Raw genomic sequence first — 16,067 nt, forward strand, 5'->3', positions numbered from 1 at the left:
CTATTTCAAAAATGTTTTGGCTTCTCTAGATTACTGCATTTCCCTGTGAATTTTAGAAATTTTTTTTTCATTTTCTGCCAAACAAAACGAAACAAAACAAAAACTAGGACTAAAGACCCATGGGTATAGTATGAGTCTCAGTATACTTAGACCTTCTCAGTAATATCTCTCCACAATTTTAGGTAGTTTTCAGTGCACAGATTTTTTTGGTGTTTTATCAGATTTTTCCTTAATAACTTCATATTTTTATGTGACTACATATGGTACACTTTTTAATTTTTGATTGTTGGTTGCTAGTATATAGAAATATAACTGATTTTTATACTAATCTTCTGTAAGTTTGTCAAACTCACAGGTTCTAATATCATTTTATATATTACATTAAATGTTTTATAAAATGTTTGAATAAAGTTTTACTTATTTCTTTGTGACATGAGTGCCTTTAGTTTTAGTTTCTTTTTCTTTATCTTATTGCACTGGCTAGAGCCTCTATTTTAATGTTAAACAAAATTGATGATACCAGACACCTTTGTATTTTTCCTAATCTTGGGAGAAAGCATTCTTTCACTATTAAACATGGTATTAGTTGTATATCTTTTATATCTGAACTTTATCAGGTTGAGAAAGTTACCTGCCATTCCTACTTTGCTGACATATTGTCAGGAATGAATGTTGGATTTTTTCAAATGCTTTTTCTCATCAATTAAAGTGTTGATTTGGTTTGTTCTTTTCAGTTTGTAATATGGTGAATTCATCTGATACATTTTTGAATGTTAAAACAACCTTACATCTAAGATAATTACTACCTGGTCGTGATGTATTAGAAGAATTATACAGATATCAAAACCAGACAAAAATATTAACATAAAAGAACATTACGTACCAATATTTTTCATGAATAAATATGCAAAAATAGATATGCTACACAAATTTTAGCAAATCAAATCCAGTAATATATGATGACTATGTGTGGTTTAACCCAGGAAGGTAAGGTTCAAGAGCAATGGGAAGAGGAACAGAGAGGACTTAAGTAAGAACATGGAGTCAAATGAATTTGTGATGACTTTGATGTTGAATCACCCTCCAGTTCTGCATTAGTGCTATCATAAAACTCAAGTATTCCTTATTTTCTTATTTCAGTAAAATTTCTTTATCCTGATTTTATATGTATTCTTAGCACAAAACCTCCATTGATTGAGCAGTAAAGGTGGGTCTCTGCTCCTTGAAACCAAAAACTTGTAACTAATATAACATCCTTGATTATCTTTGTTTGTGATTAGGGTGTGCTTAGATTAAGATGTTTTAGTATTCTCCATGATGTAATAGAGTTTATGGATCTTCTTTATGTTAACACTCAGCAGACCCTCACTGAACAATTGACCTGGCAGCTCCCTTAACTCTTGCCAGCCTCCAGAACTGTGATAGATAAATGTTTATTAAGTCATCTAGCCTGCGGTAAGTTGTTATAACAGCCTGAACCAATTAATACAGAAGGTTTATAAATGGTGATTTTGTGAGGAAAGATTTAGTTCCTCTAAAATTTTGTAAAAGCTTTTTACCGTAAGTTGCACTTCAGGACATAAACTGTATTCCCTTTATGTAAATACACAAAAAGAGGTCAATAAAGCCTCTAGGATTTACACCCTAAACTAGTCCCTCTTTGTCTTCGTTCTGCTATATGGATGACTCCAAGGAGACCATACCTAATGAGGAGGTCCCAACAAATGGCAACTGATGTTACCTACAACCAAATATGTCAGGAAGGTTAGAAAACCAATACAAAGTTAGTCTGTCAGAACCTGTGTCAGGCAGAGGGCTGCCGTGTCACATAGTTGCTTTAAGATGTTCATTGATGCAAAGCACAGGAGGGCTCCCACACAACAGTTATACTCCAAAATGAAGTGGAAATCTTTATGAAGACATTGAGACATGTCAAAAGGACTTAAGTAGAATTTTTTTTATTATTTTTATTTATTTTTTATTTTTTTTATTTTTTTTGAGACAGAGTCTCGTTCTGTCACCTAGGCTGGAGTGCAGAAGTGCCATCTTGGCTGACTGCAAGCTCTGCCTCCCGGGTTCATGACATTCTCCTGCCTCATCCTCCCTAGTAGCTGGGACTACAGGTGCCCGCCACCACACCTGGCTAATTTTTTGTACTTTTAGTAGAGACGGGATTTCACTGTGGTCTCTATCTCCTGACCTCGTGACCCACCCGCCTTGGTCTCCGAAAGTGCTGGGATTACAGGCGTGAGCTACCACGCCCGGCCTTAAGTAGAATATTTAAAAGAAAATTTTATCAGAATTATCTAAAGCAGATTTTTTGATTACACAATGAGAATGAACTATATCATGAGGAGAGAAATATTATCTTTTGGAGAAGAACATTTTCAAAAAATTTAGAAAATTTTTTTTTTTTTTTTTTTTTTTTTTTTTGAGACGGAGTCTCGCTCTGTCACCCAGGCTGGAGTGCAGTGGCCAGATCTCAGCTCACTGCAAGCTCCGCCTCCCGGGTTCACGCCATTCTCCTGCCTCAGCCTCCCGAGTAGCTGGGACCACAGGCGCCGCCACCTCGCCCGGCTAACTTTTTGTGTTTTTAGTAGAGACGGGGTTTCGCCGTGTTAGCCAGGATGGTCTCAATCTCCTGACCTAGTGATCCGCCCGTCTCGGCCTCCCAAAGTGCTGGGATTACAGGCTTGAGCCACCGCGCCCGGCCGAAAAATGTTTTAAACCTAGGTCAAACATCCTTCAAAACCACCCTATTCCATTTATTCTAATAACATACTCAGTAAGTATCACTGTAGTATTTGAGATACATACACTGAGAATATTTCACTGCATAATAGATATAATTGTTCAAATTATTTTTCTATTTAGCACATATAAATCAAGCCCTTGTAGAGTTCCAGACACTGTTCTAAACATTGGGAATACAACAGTGAACAAAACATACATAGGTGGTGACAGATGTTATGAAGAAAAAAAAAGCAAAGAATAGGGTTATAGGTTGATGCTGGGGGTGCTATTTAAATAAGAGGGTAGGAAATTAAGTTATAATAATAAAGTGACATTTAAACTGACATCTAGGCAGAGTGATGGAGTGAGCCATATAGAATAAGACTGTTCCAGATATGGAGCAGCAAATGCCAAAAATCCAAAGCAGTTTTTTGCTTGGCCATATTCAAAAACCAGCGAGGTAGACAATATGGGAGGAGCAGAGCAGGTTAAGAATCAGACTTCCACACTGGAGATGCTTCAGCCTCCTACCTCCCATTAAAGGTAGTTCGTCTCTCATTAAATTCAATAACCTGCTTGCAAAATACATTATTTAACTTCTGATTCCCCCAAGTACTTATCATCAACTATTTTTCACATATGCTTTAAAAGTTTCAACTTGTGTCTAATCTTAACACCACTGGAAAAAATCCTTTGAATTTGCTGTAGACATTTTTTTTTTTTTTATGTCTATGTGGATGTGTCCATCTGAGAAAGGCAATGGCAGGTAAAAATGTCAGAACTGAAATCTTTTCTGTTCAGATTTATTTCATTAAGCTTCAAGGGGGCTTATATTTCCATTTTCTATTGTCCACTTAAAAATATAAGAAGGATTTTTAAAAGAGCTAAATTTCCACATAAGAAAGATAGAGTATAACTGTATTTGGAAAGTTTTCCTGGGAGCCAGTTTAGAATGGTTAGCAAATCTTGTCACTGCAAGAGCAAATAAAACAATGAACTCTGCGCACTTCTGTTAATTTACTGTAAAATCTCATTGGTAAGAAACGCCAAGAAATCCTTTTTATAAAATTGTCTTCTATAATACATTTGTAATTTTTCTACTGTTTATATGATCTATTTTAATATTTTTCCTGGATGTTTTTCAGGGAAAATAGGAAACAAAATAAACACATCATGCAAATTATTTATATTGGCTAAATTAGGGAGACTTTTGTTTATGCAAAGCAATCAGCATACACAAAGATTATGCAAAACACTGTTCAGTAACACCAAGTTTTTACAAAAATGATGGACTGTTTCCCCTGTTCTTTCTCTGTAACTCCTCGGAAAATTCATTGGTTGTGTGTGACCTTAGCCTAAGGCAATTTTGTATCTACAGTTTTTAAAGGTATGCTTGGAATTTCATTTGGAACAATTCCATAATAATACGGACCTATCTTATACAGGAGAAATGATACTTTTTTCTTCTTCGTCATAGATTTTAGGATTAAAGGAGAAAAGCAGTAGGAGGTTAGCGGACGGAAGGTGTATTAGTCCATTCTCACACTGCTACAAAGAAATACCCAATACTCGGTAATTTATAAAGAAAGGACGTTCAATTGACTCACAGTTCCACATGGCTGGGGAGAACTCAAGAAACTTACAGTCATGGTGGAAGGTGAAGGGGAAGCAAGCCTGGACCTTCTCACATGGCGGCAGAGGAGAGTATAAATGCAGGAGGAACCAGCAGACACTTACAAAACCACCAGATCTCGTGAGAACTCACTCGCTACTGTGAGAACAGCATGGGGGAAACTGCACTCATGATCCAATTACCTCCACCTGGTCTCTCCCTTGACATGTGGAGATTATAAGGATTATAATTCAAGATGAGATTTGGGTGGGGATAAAAAGCCTAACCATATCACAAGGCAAATATTCATTCAAAGATAAAGCAAGAACAAAAACGGGCTGGATAGAATTAATTATATTGCTGGGTTTTCTTCATGAAGATCACCTGTGCCCTGTAGAGCTTTTCATTTGAGACACTTATAATAACAGCTTAGTAATAGTACATTTTGGGGGTAATCTCAGATTAAAAACACCAGCATTTCCTGACCCAGGCAGCAAAGAAGTTATGGCTGCTGTTGAAAACAGGACAAATTTGCTACATAGCCTCTCCTGTTACTTTAAAAATTCACATTGGTCAGCCAAGATTAATATGGGGGGTTCACAAACCACACAAATTCTTCTTGGCCTCTGCTATTTGTCAAAACATTCATGTAATATTAATAGCATTAAGCGGCTCCTAAACATTCATATTAGTGATACCAATAATACTTGGCCTTAGGGTCAGCTCGTCACTTCCCATTCTCATTGCAAAGCGCAAATATTTATATTAGCTTCACTTAGAAGATGCATCTTAGGATACTGAAGCATGTAGCTTAACCCACAAAATTAAAAATAAAGGCATTTCAATGTGACCTTTAAAGAAACACAATTCAGTTATAATACAGCTTTTTAAATATAAGAAATAAAGCATAACTAGAATTGGGTTGTCTTGTCATCCTGAGAGTTACAAGGATATATATTACCGTCTGGAAAATAGTTATTTTGGATCCTGCCTGTCCAAGTATTTTCTCTGTCGATTATCGCAGATTGTTCAGGTCTTCAGGGAATTCATGGATCAAAAAACATAAGACAGTCTTTCCATATTGTAGAATATTTCTATCACTAACTATAACTCAGTGCCGATTTCTGCAGTATCCATCCATATTACAAAAGTTCCAGTAAGCACTGGAGTTGGAAACATTGTTAGATTCTTGTGAGATTTCTGAGGTTTAGTTGCTGAAAGTCACAAAAAGTTGAACTTTTGTCAAAGATAATTGATATTTAACAGAATTGGAATGAAATTTCATCATGGTTTGGTGGCACTAGTATAAACAGAAAAAAAAGTTGTTTATTTTTTTAACAGTGACTTAAAGATTGATAATTTTTTTTCATGTTGCTATCAATAAATTTATCTGAAAGTAGAGGCTATAATACTGCTACAGTTATCTAGTATGCTTTTGTTGTGATTGTTTTCCCTTGTCCATCGTTTCTCTAAACATTTTATTTTTCTTATATTTTTACTAGGGTTATTTTATGTGCATACATCGTGTCTTCATTCCACATGTGCCATTTTCATCCCATTTCTGAGTATTTTCCAGTGCACCACCCTCCTGTGTCTCATTTAGCTCTTATCAAATCTTCGTATTATCACATAATGAAGTTACAGATGGTTTCAGGGCTAAATTATATTCAAAACCTGAGCTATGTTTTATAATTAACTGTTTCAAATATTTTAAATGAATCCCTTATGTAGTGGTCAATCACTTAATTAGCTATAACCTAGAAGAGTGGAAGGCACAGTAATAAACCTGGGAAAAAAGCAAGTCATCCTGACTTGCTTTTGGAGAGCCATTTGACTGCCAGCTCCCGTGGGTTCCTTAAGAATACTATTTCCCAGAAGGAGAAACATTATTCTTTAGAGGCAGAAGTTGAAAGATATTGCTGGTAAATGCTATAAAATTTTAACTTGCAGTGGTCCAGAAGAGAACCTGAATATGCATCTAAGGTGCTTCTCATTTGTACTGTCTTAAAGAACACAAATATACATTCGAGGCACAAGAAAAATGTCAGATTTCTACAAATAAAGTATTTGCACCTGTAAGTCATGGTCAATGCAGGCAAAAGAGCTACAAGGAGACCAATATAGGAATATAAAATGTAAATGTTTTAAAATAAAAAGTAATGTCACTCTAAATTTTTTTCATTACCATAATATATTCCTATGTACATACACTCAGAAACATATGTAACAAGATCTAATAATGTAAATTAAAGAATCTAACATAACTTGAAACTGCTACATAAAAAACTATATCACAATTAAGAAAAAAGTAACACTTTTTAACCAGAGGCAAAGGGTTAACATAGTTGAGATATAGTTTTTAAGAAATAAATATCAATTAGATTGCTTCCAAAGAACAATGTCTAGAAAATATGGCATATGAATATTTTATCCTCCATCTCAATTTTTTAGAGTGTGGATGATAGTTTACAGAGAATTGAAGTTGACAAGTCAAGGAATAGCTGAAAGTGCAGGCAGCCCTTAGCCAAATAAAGTTTCTAAGATGGGAAATATCCTCCACTGTTCTGTTTCTGGAATTATTGCCGTTGCAGTGTAGGGCATATAAGAACATGCAAATTTCTTGACAACCTTCTATATGCATGTCATCTAAAAATTGCATGTAGTGCTCACACCAGCCACTCAGCTCACTCAGCTATTTTCACAGTGCCTGTTTTACTAGTGAGAAAACAATAGCTTAAATAGATTAAATTATTTTCCCAGCATCTCCCGGTGGGTACGTGACAAACTCAGGATACATCCTCAGTTCTATGTGATTGCGAAGTCAGCAGTCTTTCTGTTAAATTCCATTGTGTTGCATTTCATAAAGACTGAGGGGGTTCTGTACTATGGAAAACCGATCTTGAAGACTGAGATGCCTATGAAATGAGAAAGACTAAATCGATAACATCCATGGAGAAATAGGATAGGTAGGTGCCTGCCATGCAGGATGTGAATATGTACGTATGTGACTATGTACATGGTACCTAAGTGAGTACATACGTGGTACCTAAGGCACTGTGGTATACTTAAAGTAGGGCAGAGTGGAAAACTGGAGCAAGAAGAAGCCTCTCGGAAGGGGGCATGACTGAAGAGTTAGAGGAATCTAAGGGAAAACAACAAGTCTGATAACCCAATTCATCCCAGAGTCAGGCTTGGATTTGCACCTTCTTGACTCTATCATGACTAATGTTTCCTTGGTGGTTGCTTGCATGTCTTGTCTTCTGCATTGATTACACTAGTAACCTCTATGAGACCGAGGTCAAACTGGGGGTCTTTCTTTTTTTCCGAAGAGCCCCAGGGCTCACAGTGATCAGATGAAGCTGGCAGATGACTGAAACTTCGAGAAAACCCAGTAACAAACGGAAAGAAATGCTTTGTGAATGGAGGCATTAGTGGCAGAGCAAAAATTTCCATCCATGGAAAGTTGTTGGACCATTGAGTGTTAATGTGCATGGCCTCTCCATGCCCATCCCTCCATGGAAAAAGGCATAAAAGGCAGAAACCTTATGATTCTGGGGTCCTCTGTCCTGGCAGATTCCCATGCTACGGAAGCTGTTGAATCTGACTTTAAAGCTCAGGACATCATCCTGTGAGGATAAATGGAGGGACTTGAGAGCCAGGCTTACTTGCTAGTATCCTTGACTATGTGTTTATTCTATGCATTGTTTGTTTGCTGATTCCATAGTAAACAAAATGTATTCCAAATCATCATTCTCTCAATGGTCCAATCTAGACCGGCTTTAATGGCCTGGCCTAGTTCAAGCAGGATATGGTAATTGCTGATGTTTCTTGTAAAGCACTTTATAATTACCAAGGTTCTGTCATATATCTAATTTTATTTTTTATAATCTTCTCATGAGAAAGAGGGCATTTTTCTTCCCCAAGCTTGAAGGTATAGAAACTGAGTTCCAGATTTGTTAACTCCTTTCACATCTCACCACTGAGGAATTTGGGGCCAGAATTTATGTATCCTCCCTCCTACTGCCTTCTGCATATTATTTTATAAATAGCATAGGGTTAATGACTGATGGGAAGGTCACATGGATCATCACTGTTTTCAAATGAAAATTTCTCCCAATTTTGGGAACTTTTGGCTTCCCGTTAAGTTTCAGCACATTTCAACCCAAACGTACATAGGAATAAGATTTTACCTGTGGAGAAAAATCAAAGAAACTTGAATAAATGTTCTTTTCAACTCCAAAATTGCAAGTAACCAGAAAAGAGTCTTGGAAGATATTCTAAATAGGGGGTTGAAAGACAAAATTAATCTAATTAGGAGACTGTAAATAAAATATCCAAAATACAAACTATATGTCATGTAATAGTCTGGAGGTAAACAAAGAAAAGCTGCTTTGGTGTTTAGAAATGAGAAAATCAAAATTATATAACAACCAGCAGCAAAATATTCAATACTTTAACTCATAAAACAAATTTTTAGTCTCTGCTGACTTGGGAAGGAGGTAGGTCAAGGAACAAGGACAGGAGCCTGGCACATAGCATAATCAATGCGAACTGAACGGATGAATAAACAAAATGAGTTATTGCCATAAACACAGCTGAGGAGAATGGGAGATGAGGCCCCCCAATCACAGATCTTATCCTGTACCTTCCCACAATTTTTTCTTTAACAGTTTTTACAATGTTTGATTTTGTTTTTAATTTCTTCTTCTCTGCAGCTCATGAATCCTAAGTTTCACCTTTCCCTGGATAGGATGAAGAAAGGTCCTGTTGGAGTATAAGATTTGGATGTGTGATGGTTGTGGTAGAACAGGGTAAAGAGAAGGCACTTGTAGAGACACGCACAGTACTAAACCTAAACCTGCAGTACTTACAGTTGTCACTACTTCTCTGTGTGCTCAGTGCTTTACTTCTATTAACTCATTTAATTCTCATGATTCTAGAAGGTTGATGTTCCTACTTCCAATTTATTTATCAAAAAATAGAGACAAAAGTAGCACATAGAAAAGGTGGCGGAGCTGAAATTGTAACCTATGTCTGTCTGAAATCAATGCTGTCTGCTGTCTTCACTAAACCACTCTTAGACCACAGGAATAATCCAACTTTTTCAGTTTGCTCATTAGTAATGAGTAGTGATATGACTAATAACTGAATATCGCAAAATATTTATGGACCTAAGTATAATAAATCCTGTTTTGGTCCTCTCTACATTATACCAAAACTAGCCTTTGGTTTATTAAAGATAAATTTTGAAAGCATATCGTATACACAGATAGCATTCCCAGTAAAACCCAAATGCATTGCCCCCACAGAGCCTATGCCTCCAGTATCACATAATCAGTAGTAACTGCTGTTTCTCCCACAAAAGTCCTGGTGGCATCCAATATTGGAAAACCTGGTTAGAGGTCCTTTGCCTAGATACCTGGCTACTCTAAAGGCCTGAACCATCAGTTTCAGAAGGCTGCAATCCATGTGCATATCTCAAATTTTCCTTTTGATTAGATGGCATAAAATACAGATATGAATTTATGATTCTTGAATTAATTAAAATCACAAACTAAACTGAATCAAATGTAATGTTTCTTTTTCTTCCCTGCTTCTAAGACTAGAGTATTAGAATTAAAGGCATCCAGAACTGTGTATAAAATATTCTGTCCGTCGCCTGAATCCATTCAGAATGTAAAATTATTCAATAGCTCTTTAAAAGATTCCTTCAAACTTTACATAATTCTATCCTTTTCTGGTTTTCATATATTTCCTAGCATAAATTTGATTGCAAGAGGATGAATATTTTGACTTATTTAGAGAAAGAAAATAGTTTTCTGATTAGTTATTTAAATAATTTTGACAAAGATGCTCTCCAAAAATCTTAACACAAACAAAAAGTGATTTTGAAATACTGCTTTGGATTCTTCCAACTTAAAATGAAAAGGAGAAATAGAAACTGGCATGTGCTTAGAAACACTAATTGTAGACTTGGGTTGCTGAATATTCCCTGAAAAGTAATAGAACATTTTTTCCTTTGAAATAACGAAATAATGGCATTAGCAGCCCATAGCCACAGTGAAAAACTGGAATAACAAGAGAATGGGAAAAATATTCCAAGGTGAATGCCAAAATGCCAAGGTAAAATGCAAAGAATGATAATAGCTCTTCATTTTTCTAAGATGAGTTTTCCAGTTCTGCTGGGAATAAGTATGGGAGTTAGTTACAACTGGTAGCACATCACATATTGCCACTTCTAAAGTTTGCTAAGAACAATTACAAAATCCTAAATGGTAGCTTTTCTTGAATATTTGCTCTCAAATCTCATTCTTTACCAACTCAAACTGAAGGTACTGCTGCTGGTTGTGAAAATGAGAGGGTTCTCTTGTCATAGTTAACTCCTTTGAAATCCCAGACTCTTGGAATTCAAATCAAATAGATGACACACATGGGAAATCAAACATAGAACTGTCCTTATAAGTAGGAAGAGTTAGAAGACCTTTGCCACCTTTGTGGAGACTATAGAATTGTGTTGTCATGTATGCCTTCTCTTATGCTGGGAAATTTAACCTTTATAGTCATAGTCATTTGTGTCATAAAAACATCCCCATTAAATATAAATATCCCCAGACCCATCATAAGCCTAACAGATTTCATCTCCTGTCATATTGGGAACTGGAAAACTCTATTAGGAAGAAGCACTGTATAAAAGATGGGTTGAGAAAGATTGTAAGAGCAAGTGGAGGCTTACTGTGTGAAACATCACTGTGATTAAACCGCCATGTGTATTGGCTGATGGCAGGGGCAAGAGGGAGAGGGCTTGATGGAGGGTTCAGGGAACAAAGTCACATACAGCGCTCTTCTTCCAACTCTGTTTTACATCATTATTAGTTGATAAATAATAGGAACATCAAGAATGAGAGGTAAGTTGTTAAGTCTCATTTTATCTATTAATATTATTAAAGAAAAAATATTTACAACACTTGTTGAATAGTAGGGCAGACTTTACTCAAGACCGTTGCATTAACTATAGGAAACACTGAGATGGGTTTTGCAATAGAGGAGAAAGTTGATTTCGAATCCATATACAATAAGGAAAACTGGGAATTTATAGCCTATAAGTCAGGTTGCAGTAGGAAGGTCAGTGAATGGAAACATACCAAGAGGAAGCATCAGGGGTAAGAGTCGATTCTGGCTAAACCAATGCAACTGAATTCCTGCTGATGGCAGGCCAAGGTGATAGGACATTACATGAGGAATGGTGGGGAATGAGGAACCTGCTCAGATGTACAGTGTGATCAGATACTGAGGGTAGAAGGGTTTAATAGAAGTGGAACTGTACAGTCCCTAGAAGGACATCCATTATAGATTTTTCTGTAGTGGGGTTAAATGGAGCTTACTTTTGTATTATAATTTAATGAACAGTCAACCAGAAGACTTAAGTTCTAGTTAAACCATGTGAATGTGGGCGAATGTGGGCAAGTCACTTCTTTTTTACTTCAATTGTTTCCCTAGAGTTGGCTATGTGCTTTCTAGGCAAAAGTCTGCCTCAGCGTTTCACAGGCAACACTTTTATCAAATGGTTTGTCACAGAACAACAAAAGTCACCGGATCTCCAGGATACAATATCTATTTGTTTGCTATTCGCTTCCTGACTGCAATTCAATGGCCTCATATTTATTATAAAATAATAAATTATAAAAAATACATTTATTATAAAAATAAAAATTATAAATTAAATAAATTTATTATAAAATAATAAATATCCAGGCATTAATTTCTGTGTTAGCTAGTTGCTCTATCAAAATTAATTGTAAAATACAGTAGATTTTACAAGACAGTAGTATATTAGTCACTCTCACTACCAGAGATGAGCTGTCAAGGGTTGGAAGTAGCAACTATCAACAATTGTTTTCGGCCCTTGCATCTGAAGAGAGAGGGTGATGTGGAAGCTGGCACAATAACTTACACGCACATTCCACTGAAGGGGAGAATTTCAGTCACAAGGCTGCACTTAAAATTAAGAGCTTTTATTACTAGCAGGAATAAAGAAAGAAATACTGAGAGATAACCGGCAGGCTCTTCTACAGTGGACTTCGAGTCCAACAAGCAGAGCTACGTATTTATAATCTTTGAGAATTTTTGTTTCCCAGACACTATTCTCTGCACTCTGCCCAACCTCTGTCCCTCAGTTTAAGATTCTTTATTTTGAAGTAACTGTTTTTAAAACTAGCCTTGGAGATATAGGTACAAATCTTTTAACAAATCTCTCCCACCAGTTGTATATAATAAATGCTACCCTTTGGTGGGTGCAGGCTGTTTAATTGGATTTATTTCTTCTGTATTTTTAGTTTGTAATACAAGATTTGGCTTTGTTTTCAGTCCTTGAATATGTAATGTTATGAGGCACTAGTTTATTTTAGACTACAAGTCATGGGCAAAAGGACCTCTCTTTGTTACTTTTCTTTTTTGCATCCAGGAATGCTTCTTTCACTTTAGGTTGATATCTTTTTTCTAGTTAGGGTTGCCAGAAAAAAATAAAATATGCCTAGTTAAATTTGAAATTCAGAAAACTCTTTTTTGTAATATAAGGTATGTTGCATGTAATATTTTGGACATATTCACACTTTAAAAAGTAGCTATTATTTATAAAAGTAGTCCATATTTAAAGTTAAGTAGGTGTGTTATGTTTTTATTTGTTAGCAATTCCACTTTTAGAACAAAACTGAAAGCTGCAAGAAATAGCTATTTTTCCCAGTAAAATAATATGTGATCTATAACCCAACTCACAATAAGCATCATAGTGACCAAAGGTTTTGCAAGAGCAAAGCAAGGTACCAGCCTTGAAACTTGAATATTCTAGTCCTCACCTCCCTCCTTCAGATCATCCCATTTTGCCGATTTCATATTTTAGAATATGTTATGTATAGAATCTCACTTTGGTTACAAAATTCTTACCAGAGAGGATATTCTGCCTGCAAGTGCCAAAAATTTACCTGAAAATAAAAGTCTTTTAATTAAAAAGGGGAATGGATACCCGATTTGCCAAATGCCCTGTGACAAGGAAGCTCGAGGATTAATGCAGTGGTTGAAGAATAGAATTAGGAACCAGGCTCTGTTCTTTCATACTGCTCTGCCACTAATGATGCTTTTTTCCTCATTGTCACGAGATGGTTGCTACATTTCAGGGGTCACATGCAGACAAGATCCTATTCAGTGGACTAAAAATGATTATTTCTGAGCTGCTTTTTTAAAAGAAAGGAAATCTTTTAAAAATGACCTCAACTGACTTCCTCTCACATGTCATTGTCCATCACTGGGCTATATTTATATCTCTAAATCAACAATTATCCAGGGCAAGAGAGTACGCAATTGGATTATTTATCAACATTTACCTCTGAGAAATATTCAAGAAAGATGGATACCCAATACACATTGGGATCCTGCCAGTAAGGAAGTAGAATTGGAAAGCAGTAAGAAAAAAAGGAATTTATAAAGGACTATCAACCATAATTTTAAAATGTAAGCTTCTAATAGAATAATTTTTTGCCCAAATATAAGACGCATCATTTTTACTTACGAAGTGTCCACAAAAACTGGCCATTAAATAAGCTACACAGAAAATCTCAACAAATTCCAGAAGCAAATAACATATAAGAAGTTAACAAGTGAAAGCCTATCACATACGTATGTATATAGTTTTAAAAATATATTTATCAGTAACTCTAATCGTGAAGACGGAAATCAAAATAGGAAATTAGAAACACTTATAAAGACTATAAAAAGCAAATAATATTTAAATGCTCATAGAGTAAAGCTACAGTAATCAAGACAGGATGGTATTGGTGAAAGAATAGACAAATATATCAATGGATAAGAAGTGAGAGCCCAGAAATAGACTCATATAAACATAGATAATTGCTCTTTGTCCAATAATATAGCTTAGATATTTGTCTCTGCCCAAATCTCATGTTGAAATGTAATTCCCAGTGCTGGAGGTGGGGCCTGCTGAGAAGTCAATGGATAATGGTGGGAGATTTCTCCTGAATGATTTAACACCATCCTGTTGGTGCTGTCCTCAAAATAATGAGTGAGTTCTTGTGAAATCTGGCTGTTTAAAAGTGAGTGACACCTCCCTCTCTCTCACTTGCCCCTGCTTTTGCCATGTTACGTGCCTGCTCCCCCTCCACCTTCTGCAATGATTGTAAGCTTCCTGAGGCCCTCCTTAGAAGCCAAGCAGTTGCCAGCAGCATGCTTCCTGTAAGGCCTGCAGAATCATGAGCCAATTAAACCTCTTTTTTTAATAAATTACCCACTCGCAGATATTCCTTTGTAGTAATGCAAAAGCAGCCCAGTACAATAAAGGAGCAAAGGCAATAACGTGGAGCAAGGATTGTTCTTTCAGCAAATGGTGATGGAACAAACATCGTGTACTGCAAAAGGTAATGTCAAAAGAATGAGAAAATAAGCCACAGACTAGGGCAAATATTTGCAAAAGACACTTCTGAGAAAGGACTGTTACCCAAAATACATGAAGAACTCTTAAAAATCAACAATAAGAAACTAACAACTAATTTAAAAATGGCTAAAGACCTTAACAGATACCTCATAAAAGAAGACATACAAATACCAAATACGGATATGAAAAGATGCCAACATGTTATTTGTCTTAGTGTCTTTAATCTGTTATAACAAAATACCATAAACTTGATAGCTTATAAGCAATATAAATTTATCACAGTTCTGTTTTTTTTGTTCAGATAAAATATTATAGTTTTATTTATTTAAAACTAAATTCTCGCTTTGGGTATGCAAAATACAAACTCCATAAAATGTTCATTTTACTTTGTACTTTACAAATATAAAAAATAGGCTGGGCGAGGTGGCTCATGCCTATAATCCCAGCACTTTGGGAGGCTGGGGTAGGTGAATAGCTTGAGGTCAGGAGTTCGAGACCAACCTGGTCAACATGGTGAAACCCTGTCTCTAGTAAAATACAAAAATTAGCTGGACATGGTGGTGGGTGCCTGTAATCACAGCTATTCAGCTGAGGCAGGAGAATCACTTCAACCTGGGAGTCAGAGGTTTCAGTGAGCCAGGATTGTGCCACCACACTCCAGCCTCGGTGACAGAGCAAGACTCCATCTCAAAAACAAAAAACAAAAAAGCAAAAACAAAACAAAAAGAAATATACAAAATAGAAATTTATTTAAATTTATATTATATATTTATTAAAGCAAGGAAGTATACACACACACAAAATCTGTTCTGCTTAAACCATACTTGGGAATAAACCATTGTAAAAATTATTGCACATATAAAACCACAGTGCATAGAGATTGTATAAAGGTGTTAAAGAAGTATGCCAGATGTATTTACCTAACTTAGATCACAATGTAGATCAGAAGACAAAGATTGGGGTGCCAAGTTCTGATGGTCAGGTCCTGATGAGGGCCCTTTTTCAGGTTGAAGCCTGGGAACTTCTCAGTGTGTTCTCAGATGGTGGACGGAGCAAGAGAACTCCATTGAGCCTATAAAGACACAAATTCCATTGATGTGCATGACCCTTGTCATCACCCACAAAAGCAGGGATTTGGGGTCTGTTTTATTTAGTGATTTTTTACTTGAGCATTATGTGGAATATAGTAGATGCTTTCTAACTCTGTTGTATGTCAAAAATGAATCATTATCATTTTATGGATGACAACATTAAGGCAGAGAGAAGTTAAGCACATTTCCC

The sequence above is a fragment of the Macaca mulatta genome, chromosome 11 (genome assembly GCF_049350105.2).
Source record: "Macaca mulatta isolate MMU2019108-1 chromosome 11, T2T-MMU8v2.0, whole genome shotgun sequence".
NCBI classification, from domain to species: domain Eukaryota; kingdom Metazoa; phylum Chordata; class Mammalia; order Primates; family Cercopithecidae; genus Macaca; species Macaca mulatta.